At 48.7% G+C, this 16,940-nt stretch overlaps 1 non-coding gene across 1 annotated transcript; it reads right to left on the bottom strand.

Annotated features, from left to right (window-relative positions):
* Nucleotides 1–217: 217 nt before the first annotated feature.
* Nucleotides 218–289, bottom strand: TRNAY-GUA (transfer RNA tyrosine (anticodon GUA)). Its single transcript has one exon. It is a non-coding gene; the product is annotated as a tRNA-Tyr (tRNA).
* Nucleotides 290–16,940: the final 16,651 nt, after the last annotated feature.

The raw sequence follows: 16,940 nt of genomic DNA on the forward strand, positions 1-16,940 counted from the left end.
GATTCATAGGAAGAAAGAAGGGAGGTTGCTGGAAGCTGGGGGAGAAAGGGATGGAGTTAGTGATTAATGAGAACAGAGGTTCAGTTTGTTGTTCAGTTACTAAGACGTGTCTGACTCTTTGCGACCCCCTGGGCTGTAGCCTGCCAGGCTCCTCTGTCCATGGGATTTTCCCAGCAAGAATACTGGAGTGGGTTGCCATTTCCCTCTCCAAGGGAATCTTCCAGACCCAGGGATCGAACCCGGGTCTCCTGCATTACAGGCAGATTCTTTACCACTGAGCCATCTGGGAAGCCCCCAACATTCAGTTGGGAAGATAGAAAGATTCTGGAGATGGATGGTGGGGATGACGGCAGCAATGTGAAGGGACTACATACCGCTGAACCGCACACTTAAAAATGGTTAAGACGGTTTAAGTTATTGCATGTTTTCGACAATTGAAAAAAGAGCCATAGGTGAGTCCTGCTGTAAAGCAAAGTCTCTTGAATGACATCAGGCATCACACCGCCTGCCCCTCACTAATCTGAGATGCTTAGATTGCGTGTACCAAATTCTCTGAAGCCAGGCGCACCTGGGATGTCTTTTGCTCTGGGAGTTGCCTGTTTGCAATCACTTCTTCCAGCAGATTCTGTGAAAGCCCCTGAGGTACAGAACTTTCATTGCATGCCTGCGTCTAAAACCCACTTTGCGGGTCATGGCCTTTTGTTCACCTCCATCGCTGTGTGACGTCAGGCGTGTGAAGACTGACCTGCTGCCCGACCGTGCCCCGGGGCTGGGGCCCAGAGGCCGGAGGCCCCCTCTCATCACAGAAGCGCAGGGAAAAATCCCTGCCCCTTTCACCCTCGGGTCTGTGAGTAGCGTGGCTCTGCCAGCCACAGATGAGGCTTCTTCTGACTCATCCGTGCCGGAAGCGGATTTATCCCCCTTGCCCCACCCTCGTGTCCTGCTGGTCTTTTCCCAGACAAGCCAGGGACAGAGATAAAAGTGGGCAGTCCAGGCCAGAGAACAAGGAGGCTGCTGAGCAAGGTGCTGGCCACAAAGGCCCCAATGATGCTTCCAGCTGGGGCCACGCCTCTCATCGGTGACCACAAAGGCCTTAAACACTGGCTTATGAGTCCCAGGAAGGCCCTGGGAAATGACTGGGCTATTCTCAAAGTCGGGGAAGCTGAGGCACAGTGAGGATCATGATGGACATCCCGTAAGAAGATGCTTCAGTAAGAACTCAGGGGCTGCCCTGGTGGTTCAGTGGTTAAGAATTCGCCGGCCCATGCGGGAGACACGGGTTTGATCTCAGGTCCAGGGATAGCCCACGTGCCACGGGGCAGCTAAGCCCATGTGCCGCATCTACTGAAGCCTGTGTGCCCTGGTGCCTGAGCACCGCAACCAGGGAAAGCTTGGGCACGGCAACAAAGATCCAGCGCAGCCAAAAGTAAATAAGTAAAATTATAAAAACAAAGGACCTGAGACTTTCACATGATGTTTAATCCTTCCTCTCTCACCCTTTGTCCTGCTATTTTTTGGGAATCGATTTCATATTCTCAGGGGCTTCCCTGGTGGCTCAGACGACAAAGAATCTGCCTGCCGTGCAGAAGACCCGAGTTCGATTCCAGGGTCAGGAAGATCTGCTGAAGAAGGAAACGGCAACCCACTCCAGTATTCACGGCTGGGAAATCCCATGAACAGAGGAGCCTGGCTGGCCACAGTCCATGGGGTTGCAAAGAGTCGGACATGACTGAGTGACTAACGTTTTTTCACAACCTCAATGGAGGGGAAAGGGAATAACAACTTTGTACAAAATACACAAATAACACCCAAAGCTTGAGGAGAGCCCGGAGCACCTTGGTTTGCACGGCTTTTAGGACAGCTCTGGGACTTGCTGGGTTGCCCAGTGCTCAGGATTTCACCTTCCTGTGCAGTGGGTGTGGGTTCAATATTTGGTCAGGGAGCTAAGATTCCCATGTGCCTCATGGCCAAAAAATCAGAATATAAAGAGCAGAAGCAATATTGTGACAAATTCAATAAAGACTTTCTAAATGGTTACAGCAAAAGAAAGAAAAAAGAGCAGACCAAAAACCCCTTAAGAAATAGAATAGCTTTGCTTCCTACACTCTCCCAGGAGTATCGTCCTCTGAAAGCTTTATTTCTTACAATACCAGTGTCTTTTCAGAAGGCAGGCTCCTCAGGTTATATGATGGGGTGTTTCTCAGAACTTAACACTCAGAAAAATCACCCAGAGATCGTATTAAAATGCAGACTCTGATCCAGTAGGCCTGGGTTGGGGCTGAGCCTCTGGATTTCTGGTAAACTCTTTAACTGCTGCTGGTGGTCCAGAGACCACACTTTGAATATCAGAGAGCCAGCTGAGAAAACCACTTGTGGACACTGCATATCTCGAAAAATCAGACATGGAGCCCATCCACTGCTGCCCTCAACACCTTTCGGGGAGCTTAATTATCTGAGCCTTTAATTATTCTGAGGCTTCCCTTGTGGCTCAGCTGGTAAAGAATCTGCCTGCAATGCAGGAGACCAGGGTTTGACCCCTGGGTTGGGAAGATCCCCTGGAGAAGGGAGCGGCTACCCACTCCAGTATTCTGGCCTGGAGAATTTCAGGACTGTATAGTCCATGGGATTGCAAAGAGTTGGACATGACTGATTGACTTTCACTTTCACTTTTTAATAATTCTGAGTTTAATTATTCTGTCTCTTTAGAGTCTGATTTGCAAACCATGCTCACGTTAGCACAGTACTGGAGGGAGATGGTGATGCTGTGGTTGTTTAAAGCCTACACACACTAGGGAGGTGGTTTTATCTCCGATTGTACTTAGAGTTAAAAGACATGCTCCTTCGAAGAGTGCTACCGGGTAAAACTGTCTGCTAAGCAATGCAATAGACTGAAAAAGGGAATAAAATTAGTAGGAGGTCATTTGAGTGAAAAGAAACTACCTTTCAAACCAACTATCCACGCATGTCAAGAGAGTCCACGCACACAGGAAACTTTACTATGTACGTTTATCAGTGTCTGACATGATCCTTCACCTCTGCCAAGTTATTCATGTGCCCAGTGGTTGTCAAGGCAACGCTGATAACCAGCAGTGACTTCTCAACATCCATGGAATGCCCAAGCCATTGGAGCAGACTCAGTTTGAAGCCTTCCAGTCGGTCACGCTATAAAGTAAGGGAGAGCTGAGGCTCTAGGCACAGTTTCTTAGTAGCAGCAGCGATACTGCTGAGTCTAGGACCTTCCCAGACCTAAAACTTCAACCCCCAGCCTCCAGGAACAGGAGACAGTCACTGTGGGAGGAACCCTGCCTGGGCTATACTGGCCCGAAAGCAAGAACAGGGACAAACATGGGTCTGCTAACACACTACTGCTGCCCACCAGCCCCTCTCCCCGCCCCCTGCCCCTCCCTGCACCCCCTGCCTCTCCCCAACCCACCCCCCCACACACTGGCCTTGGCGAGGGGAGGCTGGTGAGATGGAGCTATATTGCGCCCAACATGCTCCCTGTCCCCTCCCCAGCTGGATGAAGGGGCTGGCTTGGAGGGTTAGGGGGCACCCTCCCCAGCTCTGACTTCCGCTAGACAGCAAACTTTTACTCTGTCCACGAATGCCTACACCCCGACAACATAAAACTTCACTCACCTTTTTCTTTAATGTTGAGAGATATTTCAAATGTACTGAAAAGTGCAGATGATTTTGCTAATATGTAGATACTAGCTTTATCAAATATCGACATGAAATGTTTTCAAAAGAAACCAACGTCCAGGTAGAGTTGGTATTCCCTGAGTATTTGTTCCTAATCCTTTTTCTCTTTTTTCCAGAGCTAACTATGACCATGACTTTGCTCAATGTCATTCTCCTGGGTAGTTTACTATGACTTCAGTGGTTAGTGATAATACAAATATGTTATCTTTTGCTTGGCTTTATATAAATGCATGCCACTGTGTGCAGTTTCTTAAAAAACTTTATTTCACCGAAACTTGTGTTTATGAGACGTGTCCATGTTGACCTGTGTAACGCTGGTTCAGTCACTTTAATCTGCTGTACAGTATTCCACTGCATGAATTAAAAACAATTATTTACCCACTCTCCTGGCCTAGAGCACTGAGGCCAATCACAATTTTCACGCTTGGAAATGAGGATGCCGTGAACATCCCTGTGAAGTCGCCTTGTGCGCAAGGCCTGGATTCATTACCCAGCAGCAGAGTTGCTGGGACACAGAACGGCATAACTTTCTTTCCAAAGTGAACCAGCTTATGCTTCTACCAGCAGAGGGGAGGCCTCCTATTTCTCCACGTCTTTACCAGCATTTTGAATAGTCAGACTTTACAGTTTCTGCTTATCTAGTTGGAAGAAAATGGAATCTTCCTCCCTCTTTAAAAACAGCCTCATCGACATATATATTCAGAGACCATACAAATCATCCATTTAATGTGTGCAATTTAATGGCTTTGAGTTTATTCACAGAGTTGTGCATCCATCATCACAGTCAACTGAAAATATTTGGGGGATTTCTCTGGCAGTCAAGTGGTTAGGACTCTGAGCTTCCACTGCAGGGGGTCACAGGTTCGATCCTTGGTCAGGGAGCTAAGATCCCACAAGTCTCATAGCACAGCCGAACAACAACAACAACAATAAAAAACACCTGTGAAATATTTTCATTACCCCAGAAAGAAATCCAGTTTCTTTTAGCTGTCCCCCCCATACCTCCCTCCTCTCCATCTCCCCAGGCCTAGGCAACCACTGACCTGCTTTCCATCCCTGTAGATATGCCTGGTCTGGACCTTTCATATGAGTGGAAGCACATTTTCACTCTTTCCACAGATTCCTACAGCTTGACCACACAACATTTTACTTGTGTTTTTCTTTAATTTGGGGGAAGATACCAGCATGTGGTTGGCGCCCATTTTAATTTGCATTTTCCTGATTGCTAGTAATACAGACAACGTCTTCATAAGCTTATTGGCTATTTGGGATTCTTCTTCTTGGAACTGCATATTTACATCCTTTTATCCATTTTTAAATAGGATTGCTTCCCTTCTCCTTGTTTTTTGCAGGACTTACTTCAATATTCCACCTGTGTATATGTGCTCCCAGTTGCTTAGTTGTGGCCAACTCTTTTGTGATCCTGTAGACTGTAGCCCACCAAGTTCCTCTATCCGTGGGATTTCCTAGGCAAGAATACTGGAGTGGGTTGCCATTTCCTTCTCCAGGGGATCTTCCTGGCCCAGGGATCAAACCCTCGTCTCCTGCATTGACAGGCGGGTTCTTTACCACTGAGCCCCCTGGGAAGCCCCTCAATATTCTGCACAGGGATCCTCTTCGATTCTATATACTGCCGATATTGTTGGAAGACAATGCTCCCTGGATTTCTCAGGGTTCCCTGCAGTGTCTGGACCTTTCTGAGCAACATGTTATGAGGGTAGAAAAGGCTTCCTTCTCCCCAGACTCATTTTCTCTTCATTTTCTAAAGGTGATAAGCCCAGAGCCATTTGTTTACATTCCAAGTGGTTGTAAAATCTCAAAGAGCGTCCTCTCCTCTCCCTAGAGTGGAATGCTTTAGGTCAGAGAGCAAAGGTCTCTCCCTCTGTATCCAGAGTGGGAGGGAGGGACTGGTGAGCGTCGGCATCTCCAGCTCTGAGAGCCCTGGATCTCCAGCTCCTTCCAGTGGTACCAGCCCCATCTGCCCTTGGCCCATCTGCCCTTGGTGTGTGGCCTGCTGGGAGTTGGCAGTAAGACTGACAATGTCAGCAGATCATCAGTCTCTGATCCAGAAACCTCACGTTTCCAGTCAGGGTACTAAATGAACACAGATATAAAAACTTAACCCATGGACTTCCCTGCTGGTCCAGTAACCAAGACTCTGCACTCCCAATGCAGGGGACCTGGGTTCCATCCCTGATCAGGGAACTACATTCCACGTGTCCCAACAATGGGAAGATCGCAAGCGCTGCAACTAAGACCTGGCCCAGCTAAGATAAACAAATAAAGAATACATATTTTAACTAAAAAAAGAAAAACTTAACCAATCTCTTCTCGTGGTCTGCAGCTTATCTTTGCCCTTTGTTTATGTTATCCTTTCTTTTTTTCGTTGTAGTAAATATACATACATAAAATTGACCACTTTAACAATTTTTAATGTAGGTTTCAATGGCATCAGTATATTCAGTGTTATGCAATACCAACTCTTAGAACTATCCATTCCTAGACGCTTTCCATCTTCCAAAACTGAAGCCCCGCACCCGCTGAACACGAAGTCCCCCTCCTCCTGCCCCCAGTCCCCCGGCAAGCACTATCTATTTTTCTATCTCCACGAATTTGGTTACTCTGTGACGTCGCATGAGTGGACCCAAACAGCATTTGTCCTTCTGTGACTGGCATATTTCATTCAGCATAAAGTCTCTACGGTTCACCTGTGTTGAGGCATATGTCAAAATTTCCTTCCTTCCTGTTTTTCAAATTGTGGTAAAATGCATATAATAGAGAATTTACCATTCTAATCATTTGTAAGTGTCCACTGGAAGGAAAGTAAGGCTCGCCTTGTTGTATAACTGTTACACATCCATCCCAGAACTCTTCTCAGTGTGCAGAACTGGAGCTCTGTCTATACATCAAACCATAACTCTCCGTTCCTCCCTTTCCAAGGCTGAATACTATTATACTCACTGGGTACACACAGCACGTTTTCTTTACCCATTTACCTGTCCCTGGACACTTGGGGTGTCCCCAGCTTCTGCCTAATATGAATAATCCTCTGTGAACATGGTACACAGATATCTGTTTGAGTCCCTACTTTGTTTAAGCTCTCTTCTAGCTTTTTTTTTTTTTTTTTTTGCCTTGCTGCATGGTATTTAGGATCTTAGTTCCCTGACCAGGGATTGAACTCTTCATTGGAAGTGCAGAGTCTTAACCACTGGACTGCCAGGGATGTTCCTTCTTTTTAAGTTTTAACTCATTCATTTTTTTTCACTCTTTCCTGTATGGTCTGTGCTTTTCTGTTTTTTATCCCATGAAACATGATTTTTTGAATTTATCACGCTTGCTGCAGTGGCCTGCCTATCTTTGGTTCCTATTGTCCTAAAATCATAACGTGGAGGCTGTTCACACCTAACTCTGGCTCTAAGTCCACTTGCTCACACCCGAGCAGTCAGGCTAGCTGGCTAATTTCACTCAAACCTGACCTCCTGGACCCACTAACTGGGCTCTTAGGTCTGCTCCCCTTGGGCCCAACCCCCGACTCACGGCTCCAGCCTCAGTCTGGGTCTTCTTGCAGAGTCCTGCCCACTCGCACTGGTTCTTCTAATGAAAAGCCTTGTGTCTGAAATCAGTCTGGAAGCCTGGGGCCTTGTTGCATCTGCGCCTGATTCTGACACCCTCCCCATATCACTCCCCCCACCCACCCCCGCCGCCGGATTGCCTGAACCTACTCAGCGGCTTGCTCCAGGGAGTTTTTGGAACTCTTGCAGGCCAGGGAGGTCTTAGATGGCAAGGGTCTTGGGGGAGGGGGACGGGGAGGGGGGTGTCAGCGCTTCTTCCCCAGCGCCGTTTAGACTACAGTCAGAGGTAACCAAATTGACCATATTCATTCTACCTTTTTAGTGTGAAAATTAAATTGATAAGAGGAAAGCACACTGAAATAGAATTGGGAGGCCAGAGGGGACACTCTCACAGCCCTCACTCTGCATCATTTCATCCCAGGAAGAGATTTTTTTTTTTTTGGCTGAACTGCATGGCTTGTAGGATCTTAGTTCCTCAACTAGGGATCAGGGATTGAACCCAGAGCCCTCCCGTGGATGTGCAGAGCCCTAACCACTAGGCCGCCAGAGAACTCCCTCAAAAAAGATTTTAAGCAAGCATGTATTGAGGAGATAACAGGTGCCCAGCCCTGAAAATGCAAAATAAACAAACCAACTGAAATCAGGGTCTCAAACCTATGTTCACAGCAGCACTACTCACAAAAGCCAGAAGGTGGAAGTAAGCCAAGGGTTCATCAGTGGATGAATGGATAAGAGAATGTCTATACACACAATGCGGAATTAGCCAGCCTTAAGAGAGGAAACTTGGGACTTCTTGGTGGTCCCATGGTTAGGTTTCCATGCTTCCAGAGCAGGAGGCTCAGGTTTGATCCCTGGTCAGGGAACTAAGATTCAGCATGCCACACGGCACAGCCAAAAAAATAGAAAAATAAAATGAAATGAAAACCTGCCATATTCTACAAAATGGATGAATCCGGAGGCAATTATGCCAAGTGAAACACACTAGTTACAAAAGGACAAATACTATATGATTCCACCTAAATGAGGAGTCTAGAGTGGTCAAATTCATAGAGACAGAATGCTGAAGGGTGGTTGTCAGAGATGGTGGAGAGGAAGGAATGGGAATTTAGTGTCTGATGGGGACAGAGGTTCATTTGGGAAGATGAGAAAGTTCTGGAGGTGATGGTGGTGTTTGTACAACAGTGTGACAGTACCCAACGCCACTGACGTGAGACCTGCAAGAACTCTCCACAGGAAAGACTCCACTCAGCCCCCTCAGTGACCTGCCCAGACTCTAGCCGGCTATGGCAGCCTCAGGCCCCATCCCTGGAAAGACCCCACCGCCCCCACCCACCCCTGTGCTGTTCTCTAGAAAAGCTCAAAGCTGCCCAAAGAAATTTACCATTTACCCAGCCAACCCCTTATTGATAGGCTCATGACCTCTTTCTTGGAGAATTTACTGAAAACATCAAAACAAAACAGCAAAGCTTGCAACTGTAAATCTGTCCCCTGTCCTTCTGAGATGCAGGTGTTTCTATTACACCCAGGGCAAATTTTCTCAAAGACCTAAAAGCCGTTCCTTTTAAGTGTTATCACCAAGAAGAACAGGGCCTGAGACCCCCAGTGTCTGGGGGAGGGGAGAAGCCTCGCCGAGAAATGCCAGTTAGTGGACACAGCGGGTCTGACAGCGTTTCCACTGACCAGCCCCCCATCAGTGTTTGGTAACGTTTAATTTCCCCGTCTCTGCTTGAGCCCTGCCTGCTGCTCCTCCCCACTGCCGTTCTCCCTTGACGGTGCCCAGGCACCTCTGGCAGTTCAGAAGGAGCTCAGCTATTTCCCCCTAAGGTGGGAAAGAGTTCAACCAGATGCGCTGTCTAGTGAAAGAAGCCAGGCACAGAACCACAGAATATCATTATCTGTTTAAAGTGGGGAGGGGGAAGGTTTACATATATATTTGCCTGTGTATACAAAACCTGCGAAAGTCACATAAGAAACTGGTAATCCTGCCCTTAAAAAAATAAAAGGTGCCACTTTATTCATTTATTTATTAATTTTTGGTTGCACCTTAGCATGTAGGATCTGAGTTCCTCGACCAGGGATCACACTCACGCCCCCTGCATTGGAAGCATGGGATCCTCCCGACCGCTGGACCGCCAGGGAATTCCTGGCAATAAATGCTTTTTAAGTTTACTTTTGGAAAGGGGAACTGAGTAGCTGGGGGTGGATTGAAGGGGAGTGAGATATTCTTTTATGTCTTTTGAATTTCGAAACATGTGACTGATACTGTTTCCAGGGGGAAAAGATTTACATAGCAACAAACAAAAAGTAGGGCCGAAACTGAGAAGCGAAGCTGCAGAATTGCAAAATCCTGTTGTCTTTTTAGTTGAGGTGTAATTCACATATCATAAAATTCACCATTTTAAAGTGTACAATTCAGGGATGTGTAGTATAGACGGAGAGCTGTGTAACCTTCACCACTGTCTGATTCTGGAATATTTTCATCCAAAGGGAAACCCCTTCTCTGTTAGCAGTCACTCCTGGGTCCCTTCCCCTGAGTCCTTGGTAACCATTAACCATGCTTTCTGTCTCTATGGATCTGTCAACTCTGGACATTTTGTGTAAATGGGATCATACAACACGTGGTTCTTTTTGATTGGCTTCTTTCACTCAGTAAAACATCCAGGTTCATCCACGTGGTAGCACGTGTCAGAATTTCATTTCCTTTTATTGCTGAAAAATATTCCATGCTATGGATATACTTGTTTTGTTTACCTGCTGATGGACAGCTGGGTTTTTCCACTTTGGGGATGTCCTGAATGTTGTTCAGTCGTTCAGTCGTGCCTGACTCCTTGCCAACCCCATGGACTGCAGAACGCCAGCTTTCACCATCAGAGTTTGCTCAGATTCATGTCCATCGAGTTGGTGATGTCATCCAACCATCTCGTGTCATGAATAACACTCTAGAAATGCACAGTTCTGGCCCACACTGAGTCCAAGGTTGCCTAATACTCAATATGAAAACTGGGCAGCGTGTCCAGCTACAAAGTGAATGTTTTCTGTACACATTTAATACACATTTAAAATAAGTTCTAGTGCAACTGTGAAAAGGTCAAAATGTCACTGAAGTCAAATCTTTGCTTTTCTGTCCCACGCATCGTCACCCACCTGCCATCTTTCTTTTATCCTCTCCTCCCTTCTGTCTCCTGCCACCCTTTCTCTCTCCAAATTCACAGTCCCTCCCCATCTCCCCCATCCCCAACGAAATAACTAAATTTTCTTCCTCTATTAACAAATATTTACTTATTTATTTGGCTATGCTAGGTCTTAGCTGCAGCACGTGGGCTCCAGTTCCCTAACCAGGGGTCAAACTCAGGACTCCTGCATCGGGAGCTTGGAGGCTTAGTCACCGGGACCACCAGGGGAGTCCCTGATCTTTTTTTCCTTTACCGGGCATTTTTTCATTCTGCTTCTGTTTGCCAACATATATAATCATTATTTCCAAATTAATTCATCCTGGAAAAAAGAAAATTAAAAGCTGGCACCCAGGAGCCGTCTTTGAATAGTCACATTTACCATTTACTCTTTACCTGCAGGCCAAGAGTTTTGTTGAAACTGTCTGCCCCGCGGTTCTCACGAGTCTGAAGCTGTTCAAGCCCAGGTTCACTGGGCTCGGGAGACACTCTTACTGGAGATTAGGATCAGCAGCAACTAGGCTGTGTGCAGCTGCAGATAAGATCTGGAGAAGCAGGACAGTCTCTGTCTCACACTCACACACACACACACACACAGGCTCCCTTCAGAGCGACCTCTGGGAGTCTTCCCTGGGAGTCAGAGTAAACACCAAAGATAAGGGCTCAGGCGCTTCTGAGTCTGATGCCATCTCGTCCATCCGGCCTCCGGAGAGATTTCCTAGGAGGGCAGGCCTGGTTGACTGGAGAGGGGTCCTTGGGGGCCAAAGGTCAGGCTTTCAGGTCATGCTGGTACAGCCTGAATAAAACCTGCTGGATTTTAAATTTTGCCATTGTCCCTTCAGCGGCTAACGTGCTCTTTACGGGAATACAGAAACACACCTCTCTCAACCGTGTATCATCGCCTCTGTAGCCCGTCTGCCGGGAGCGGCCAGCACCCTGCCTCTCCGGGTCTCCCACCACAGTGCTCACCGCTCCCGGCGCCCCGGGCGGTCCACCCCGCACGGAGCCCCAGCTTGATCTCAGCACCCCCGGTCAGTCACGCCCAGTGCCTGGGACCAGCAGGACAACGTCCCGCCTCCGACGTGCCCCGACGGGCGCCCCGCCTGCCTTCCCGTTCTCCACTCACACGCCAGCCCTAGCCTAGTGGGCTGACTCCCTCTCCTCTGAGCATTCCAGGCTCTTCCCAGCCCCCGCTCAGACCACACTCCACTCTCTCACCACGATGCTCTTTATTTCCCCTGTTCGACAAATATTTACAAAGTCTCCACCACGTCCTCGTGGGGAGACACAGCCAGTGAGGATGGGGTAAAGGTGCAGCATGCGGAGGGGTGTCGTGGGGAGCAGGGCTCTCGGGGGCAGAAATCACTGGGGTGGAGGGGACATGGAAGAAAACCCAGGCACACCGAACTGCTTGCCGTCAGCAACTGTTAGGGAGACGCAGTCCCCCCCCCCCCCATCCTAGAGCAGAGGAGGCAGACACCTGGCCCCGAGCTCACGAGCAGCCGGCCAGCGCCCTGCAAGGCTGCCTCCTCCCCCAGCCTCGCAGACCAGACCTGAGGACAGAAGCTCCTGCCTCCTGCCTTTCATCTGGGGAGCCGCGGCCCAAGCCTTGTTCTGGGCGGTGTTTTTAAACTTGGTGTGCGTGTCTCATCTTGCCTCCCCAGCTCTCCGTGTCCCTGTGGGCAGGGTGGAGTTCCATACACGCTGTTTTGTACAGAGTAGGCAGCCAATAAATACCTGCTGAATGAGTAAATGAGTGCACGTTGGCCTCTGCTGTGTGCTCAGTCGCGTCCGACTCTGGGGCCCTCCAGGCTCCTCTGTCCATGGGATTTCCTGGCAAGGATACTGGAGTGGACTGCCATGCCCTCCTCCAGGGGCTCTTCTGGACCCAGGGATCGAACCCAGGTCTCCCACATTACAGGTGGATTCTTTACTAGCTGAGCCACCAGCGAAGCCGATGAGTACTGGACTGGGTAGCCTATCCCTTCTCCAGGGGATCTTCCCGACCCAGAAACCGAACTGGGGTCTTCTCATTGCAGGCGGATGCTTTTCCAGTTGAGCTACCGGGGAAGCCTGTGTCCTCCTAGCTCCTGCTTATCTATCCAAAATCTGTCCAAAAAACAGCTCCATAAACCACAGAGGATTGCTTTTCCCTATTTTACAGGGAATGCTGAATAGATTCATTCATCTGTGTCCCTAATGAGGCCTCAATTCTTCTGATCAAAACCACTAAATCTTTAGCAGGCTCACTGACCTAGAGAACTAGAGAGCTATGGTTACTGGTGGGGAGAGGGAGGGGGAGGAGCAAAGCAGGGCTAGCGGATTGACAGGGACAAACCACTACGTCCAAAACAAGCTACAGGGACACATCATAGAACACGAGGAATACTGCTGTTGTTTAGTCGCTACATGTCCAGTTCTTTTGTGACCCCCAGGGACTGTAGCCTGCCAGTCTCCACTGTCCATGGGATTTTCCAGGCAATAATACTGGAGCGGGTTGCCATTTCCTCTTCCAGGGGATTTTCCTGAATCAGGGATCGAAACTGTATCTCCTGCATTGGAAGGTGGATTCTATACCACTGAGCCACCAGGGAAGCCACATAGCCAATATTTTATAGTAACTATAAATGAGGTTAAAGAAAGTGAAAGTGTTAGTCCTTCAGTTGTGTCTGACTCTTTGCGACCCCATGAACTGCAGCCCGCCAGGCTCCTCTGTCCATGGGATTCCCCAAGCAAGAATACCGGAGTGGGTTGCCATTTCCTCCTCCTGGGGATCTTCCTGACCCAGGGATCGAACCCAGGTCTCCTCATTGCGAGCAGATTTTTTACCATCTGAGCCACAGATTGGCCTATTAAAACTGTGAATCACTAAAAAAATGTGAATCACTACAGTGTACACATGTAACTTACATAATATTTCACAGCAATTATACTTCAATAGAAATACACATATTGGATTGGCTGACAAGTTTGTTTGGGTTTTTCCATACATACGTACAGAAAAACCCAAATGAACTCGTTGGCCAACCTGATATATGATTAAGAATAAAACCCACCATATATTGGTGGTTGGAAAAAAAAGTTCATAAAATTTATTTTGTCTCATAAAAGGGGGCCTTGATTACCCTCCTTTACTAACCATAAAGTCTCATTTAAACTGAAAACACAAAAAAAGGAGAGCACAGGATAAGGGTAAAAATGTATGTTCCCCTTTTAAATGTCGTTTCTCTCTTTTGCAGTGTCTAGAGTGATTTCTGGAGGCTTCCCAGGTGGCTCTAAGTGGTAAAAGACCCACCTGCCAATGCAGGAGACTTAAGAGACACTGGTTCGACCCCTGGGTTGAGGAGATTCCCTGGAGCGGGGCATAGCAACCCACGGCAATTTTCTTGCCTGGAGAATCCCCACGGACAGAGGTGCCCGGCGGGCTACAGTCCATGGGGTTGCAGAGTAGGACACGACTGAGGCGACTGCGCATGCTCGCCTGCGCAGTGATTTCTGAGCGCTGGGCGGTGCTGCCAGAATCGCAAGACACGTACACAGCCTTGCCCCGCTCAGGGCTGGCCTCTTCCCAGAAGCTGGAGAGCCCAGCTCCTTCAAAGCCAGGACACCGAAGCCTTGGAGCAGCTTCTCACTCAGCAAAGGGCTGCGGACGCTCCACCCAGGCCCCAAGCACTCGCCAGCTTTTGTCTCTGGGAGAAAAAGCTGCTGAGTCCTACCTGAATGTGCAAGGAGATTAAAAGTAATTGTGGCAGACCCAAAGCTCTGCTCCCCACCCTTCTCCTCTGGGCATCTGTGGCTCCCTGCTCCCGGGTTGCCTGCAGTGGGGGGCGGCCCTGAGGAGGACCACCCCCTTCTTTCAGGCTGCCCTCCATCTCTTTACTTCTCAGGTGGCTCAGGTGGTAAAGAATTTGCCTGCAATGCAGGAAACTCGGGTTCGATCCCTGGAGGAGGGCATGGCAACCCACTTCAGTATTTGCCATGGACGGAGGAGCCTGGTGGGCTACAGCCCATGGGGTCAGACGTGACCGAACCACTAGCACTCACTCACTCGTCGTCTATTTGGCTGAAGCAGCTGGAGTCTTCCTCCAGCCCTGCTGACTGCTCCTGCAGGCCCGCTCACTGTCCTACCTGCCTTCAAGGTTGAAGGCAGTTTCTCTTCCAGTCTCGACTCCTCACGCTCTGTCAGACACCCCAGTTTTTCCTATAATGTCAAGCCCCGCACCTGCCCCCATCCCCAAGTGGCAACTCCTGGATCTTCACATCTCTTCACACACGTGCAAACTCATTAATCCCCCAAAGCATCTCATTCTGTGCCCCCAAACCTGATCCCGCCCTCCTTTTCCATCTTGATGGCTTGAACTGCTGTCTCCCCTGCTACCTGCCACCAGGGCAGGAGTCCTGGGAGTCAGCGAGATGCTCCATCCCTGTCTGTCTCTGCAGCCGCATCTCCACGTGCTGTCAAGCGGGACCCTCTGCATTGAGCCCCACTGCTTCTGCACGGCCCATTTCCTCGTCAGCCTCCAAAGCGGCTCCTTTGCCTCCAGTCTCTTGCCCAGTCCGAATTCCACATGTTGGTCAAAAGGATATTTCTCAGATGACAATCCGATTATGTTTTCTGACCCCGTAAATTCCTTCGGGGAGACTGCTGCTACTAAGTCGCTTCAGTCGTGTCCGACTCTGTGCGACCCCATAGACGGCAGCCCACCAGGCTCCGCCGTCCCTAGGATTCTCCAGGCAAGAACACTGGAGTGGGTTGCCATTTCCTTCTCTAATGCATGAAAGTGAAAAATGAAAGTGAAGTCGCTCAGTCGTGCACAACTCTTAGCGACCGCATGGACTGCAGCCCACCAGGGTCCTCCGTCCATGGGATTTTCCAGGCAAGAGTACTGGAGTGGGTTGCCATTGCCTTCTTGGGGGGACTATACTGCCTAAACCAGTGGTTTCTAAACCTGGTTAATAGACCTGAGAGCGTTTTAAAATTTTATTTATATTTTAATTGGAGCATAATTGCTTTACAGTTTAACTGTTTCTGCTGAACGACAATGTGAATCGGCTGTGTGTATGTGTATACATCTCTCCTCCCCCATCCCAGCCTGCTAGGTCGTCCCAGAGCCCCGAGCGGAGCCCCCTGTGCTCTACAGCAGCGCCCCACTAGCCATCTGTTTTACACCTGGTAATGTATGTATGTCAATGGACCTCAGAATTTTTTTTTTTAATTGGAGATTCAGAGGATCCAGGAAAGGCTGTGTTGGGATCTCCATCAAATAGTAAGAGGGTAGGGTAGCCCCCTGCCCTGGGCCTGATTTTGAAAATCACTTGCCTTAAAAATCCACTTTAAATTCTTTTGACGCACCTCAGCCCCGACACTTGTCCTGAGTAGCTGTCCAGAATGATCTCATTTCCCACAGGGACAACCCGTCTCTGCCCGGAGCCCTTGGCTCGCTCAATGCCCTCTCCAGCTGAAGGCAACCTGCGCCCGCGGGCGAAATCAATACCATTCTTCCCTGGCTCTCTTCTAAACCTTGTAGTGGAGAAAACCTTCATGTGCCACATTTGCCTCCAGTGCGTTTTTTACAAAGATGCCGCTCTCTCCAGCTAGGCCCTCCAACAGCTTTGCCCCCCTCAAGTCTCAGCACAAAGCTGGCACACAATCGGGTCTCCATAAATAGGCAAATGCAGGACTAAATGAAGGTGAACACGAGGAAACACACTTTCCACCTGCAGGATTTTACAGCGATGAAATAATATGAAGAACCACCAATAATTTTTACAGTTTCTGAAGTTTTAAAATTTCTGAAAGCCCAGAAACTTGCCATTTTCTGCCTGAAGTCTGAGATCTCCACATCATCACAACAGGTTTCTTTTCCCAGGATCCTCAACCAGAACCTCCAAGCAGCGCTGTCTTAGGAGAGGGAGATGTCAGCTCAGGTGCAGACAGTAAGGGACAGATCTGTCTGCAATGATTTTAAAGACAGTAGTAAGCCAATTAAAACTCCCTCTGCTTTTTATTGGGGCTTCTCTGGTAAAGAATCCGCCTGTCAACACAGGAGATGGAAGGGACACAGGTTCAATCCCTGGCTCGGAAAGATCCCTGGGAGAAGGAAATGGCAACCCACACCACTATTCTTGCCTGGAGAATTCTATGGATGAGGAGCCTGGCAGGCTGCAGTCATGGGAACGGCAACCCATCCCAGTATTCTTGCCTGGGAAATCCCACGGACAGAGAAGCCTGGCAGGCTACTGTCCAAAGGGCTGCAAAGAGTCGGATGTGACTGATCAACCAAACAACAAAAACTGCTCTTTATTATTGCCAGGTGCTGGCAATTCTAAACAATGTGAATAATAAAACTCTGTCAGTCCTCTGCCCACCAAGCAAGCCTGTCTTCTCGTGTTTTTGTCTTTATCATAAGTGAAGATCTTTAAAGCTTTATCAATAAGAGAGAGAGAGATCTGAGATCTGTCCATGTTATTTCTGCCTCTCCTTGACTTTCCTTTG

This window comes from Ovis canadensis, chromosome 20 (genome assembly GCF_042477335.2).
Source record: "Ovis canadensis isolate MfBH-ARS-UI-01 breed Bighorn chromosome 20, ARS-UI_OviCan_v2, whole genome shotgun sequence".
NCBI lineage: Eukaryota > Metazoa > Chordata > Mammalia > Artiodactyla > Bovidae > Ovis > Ovis canadensis.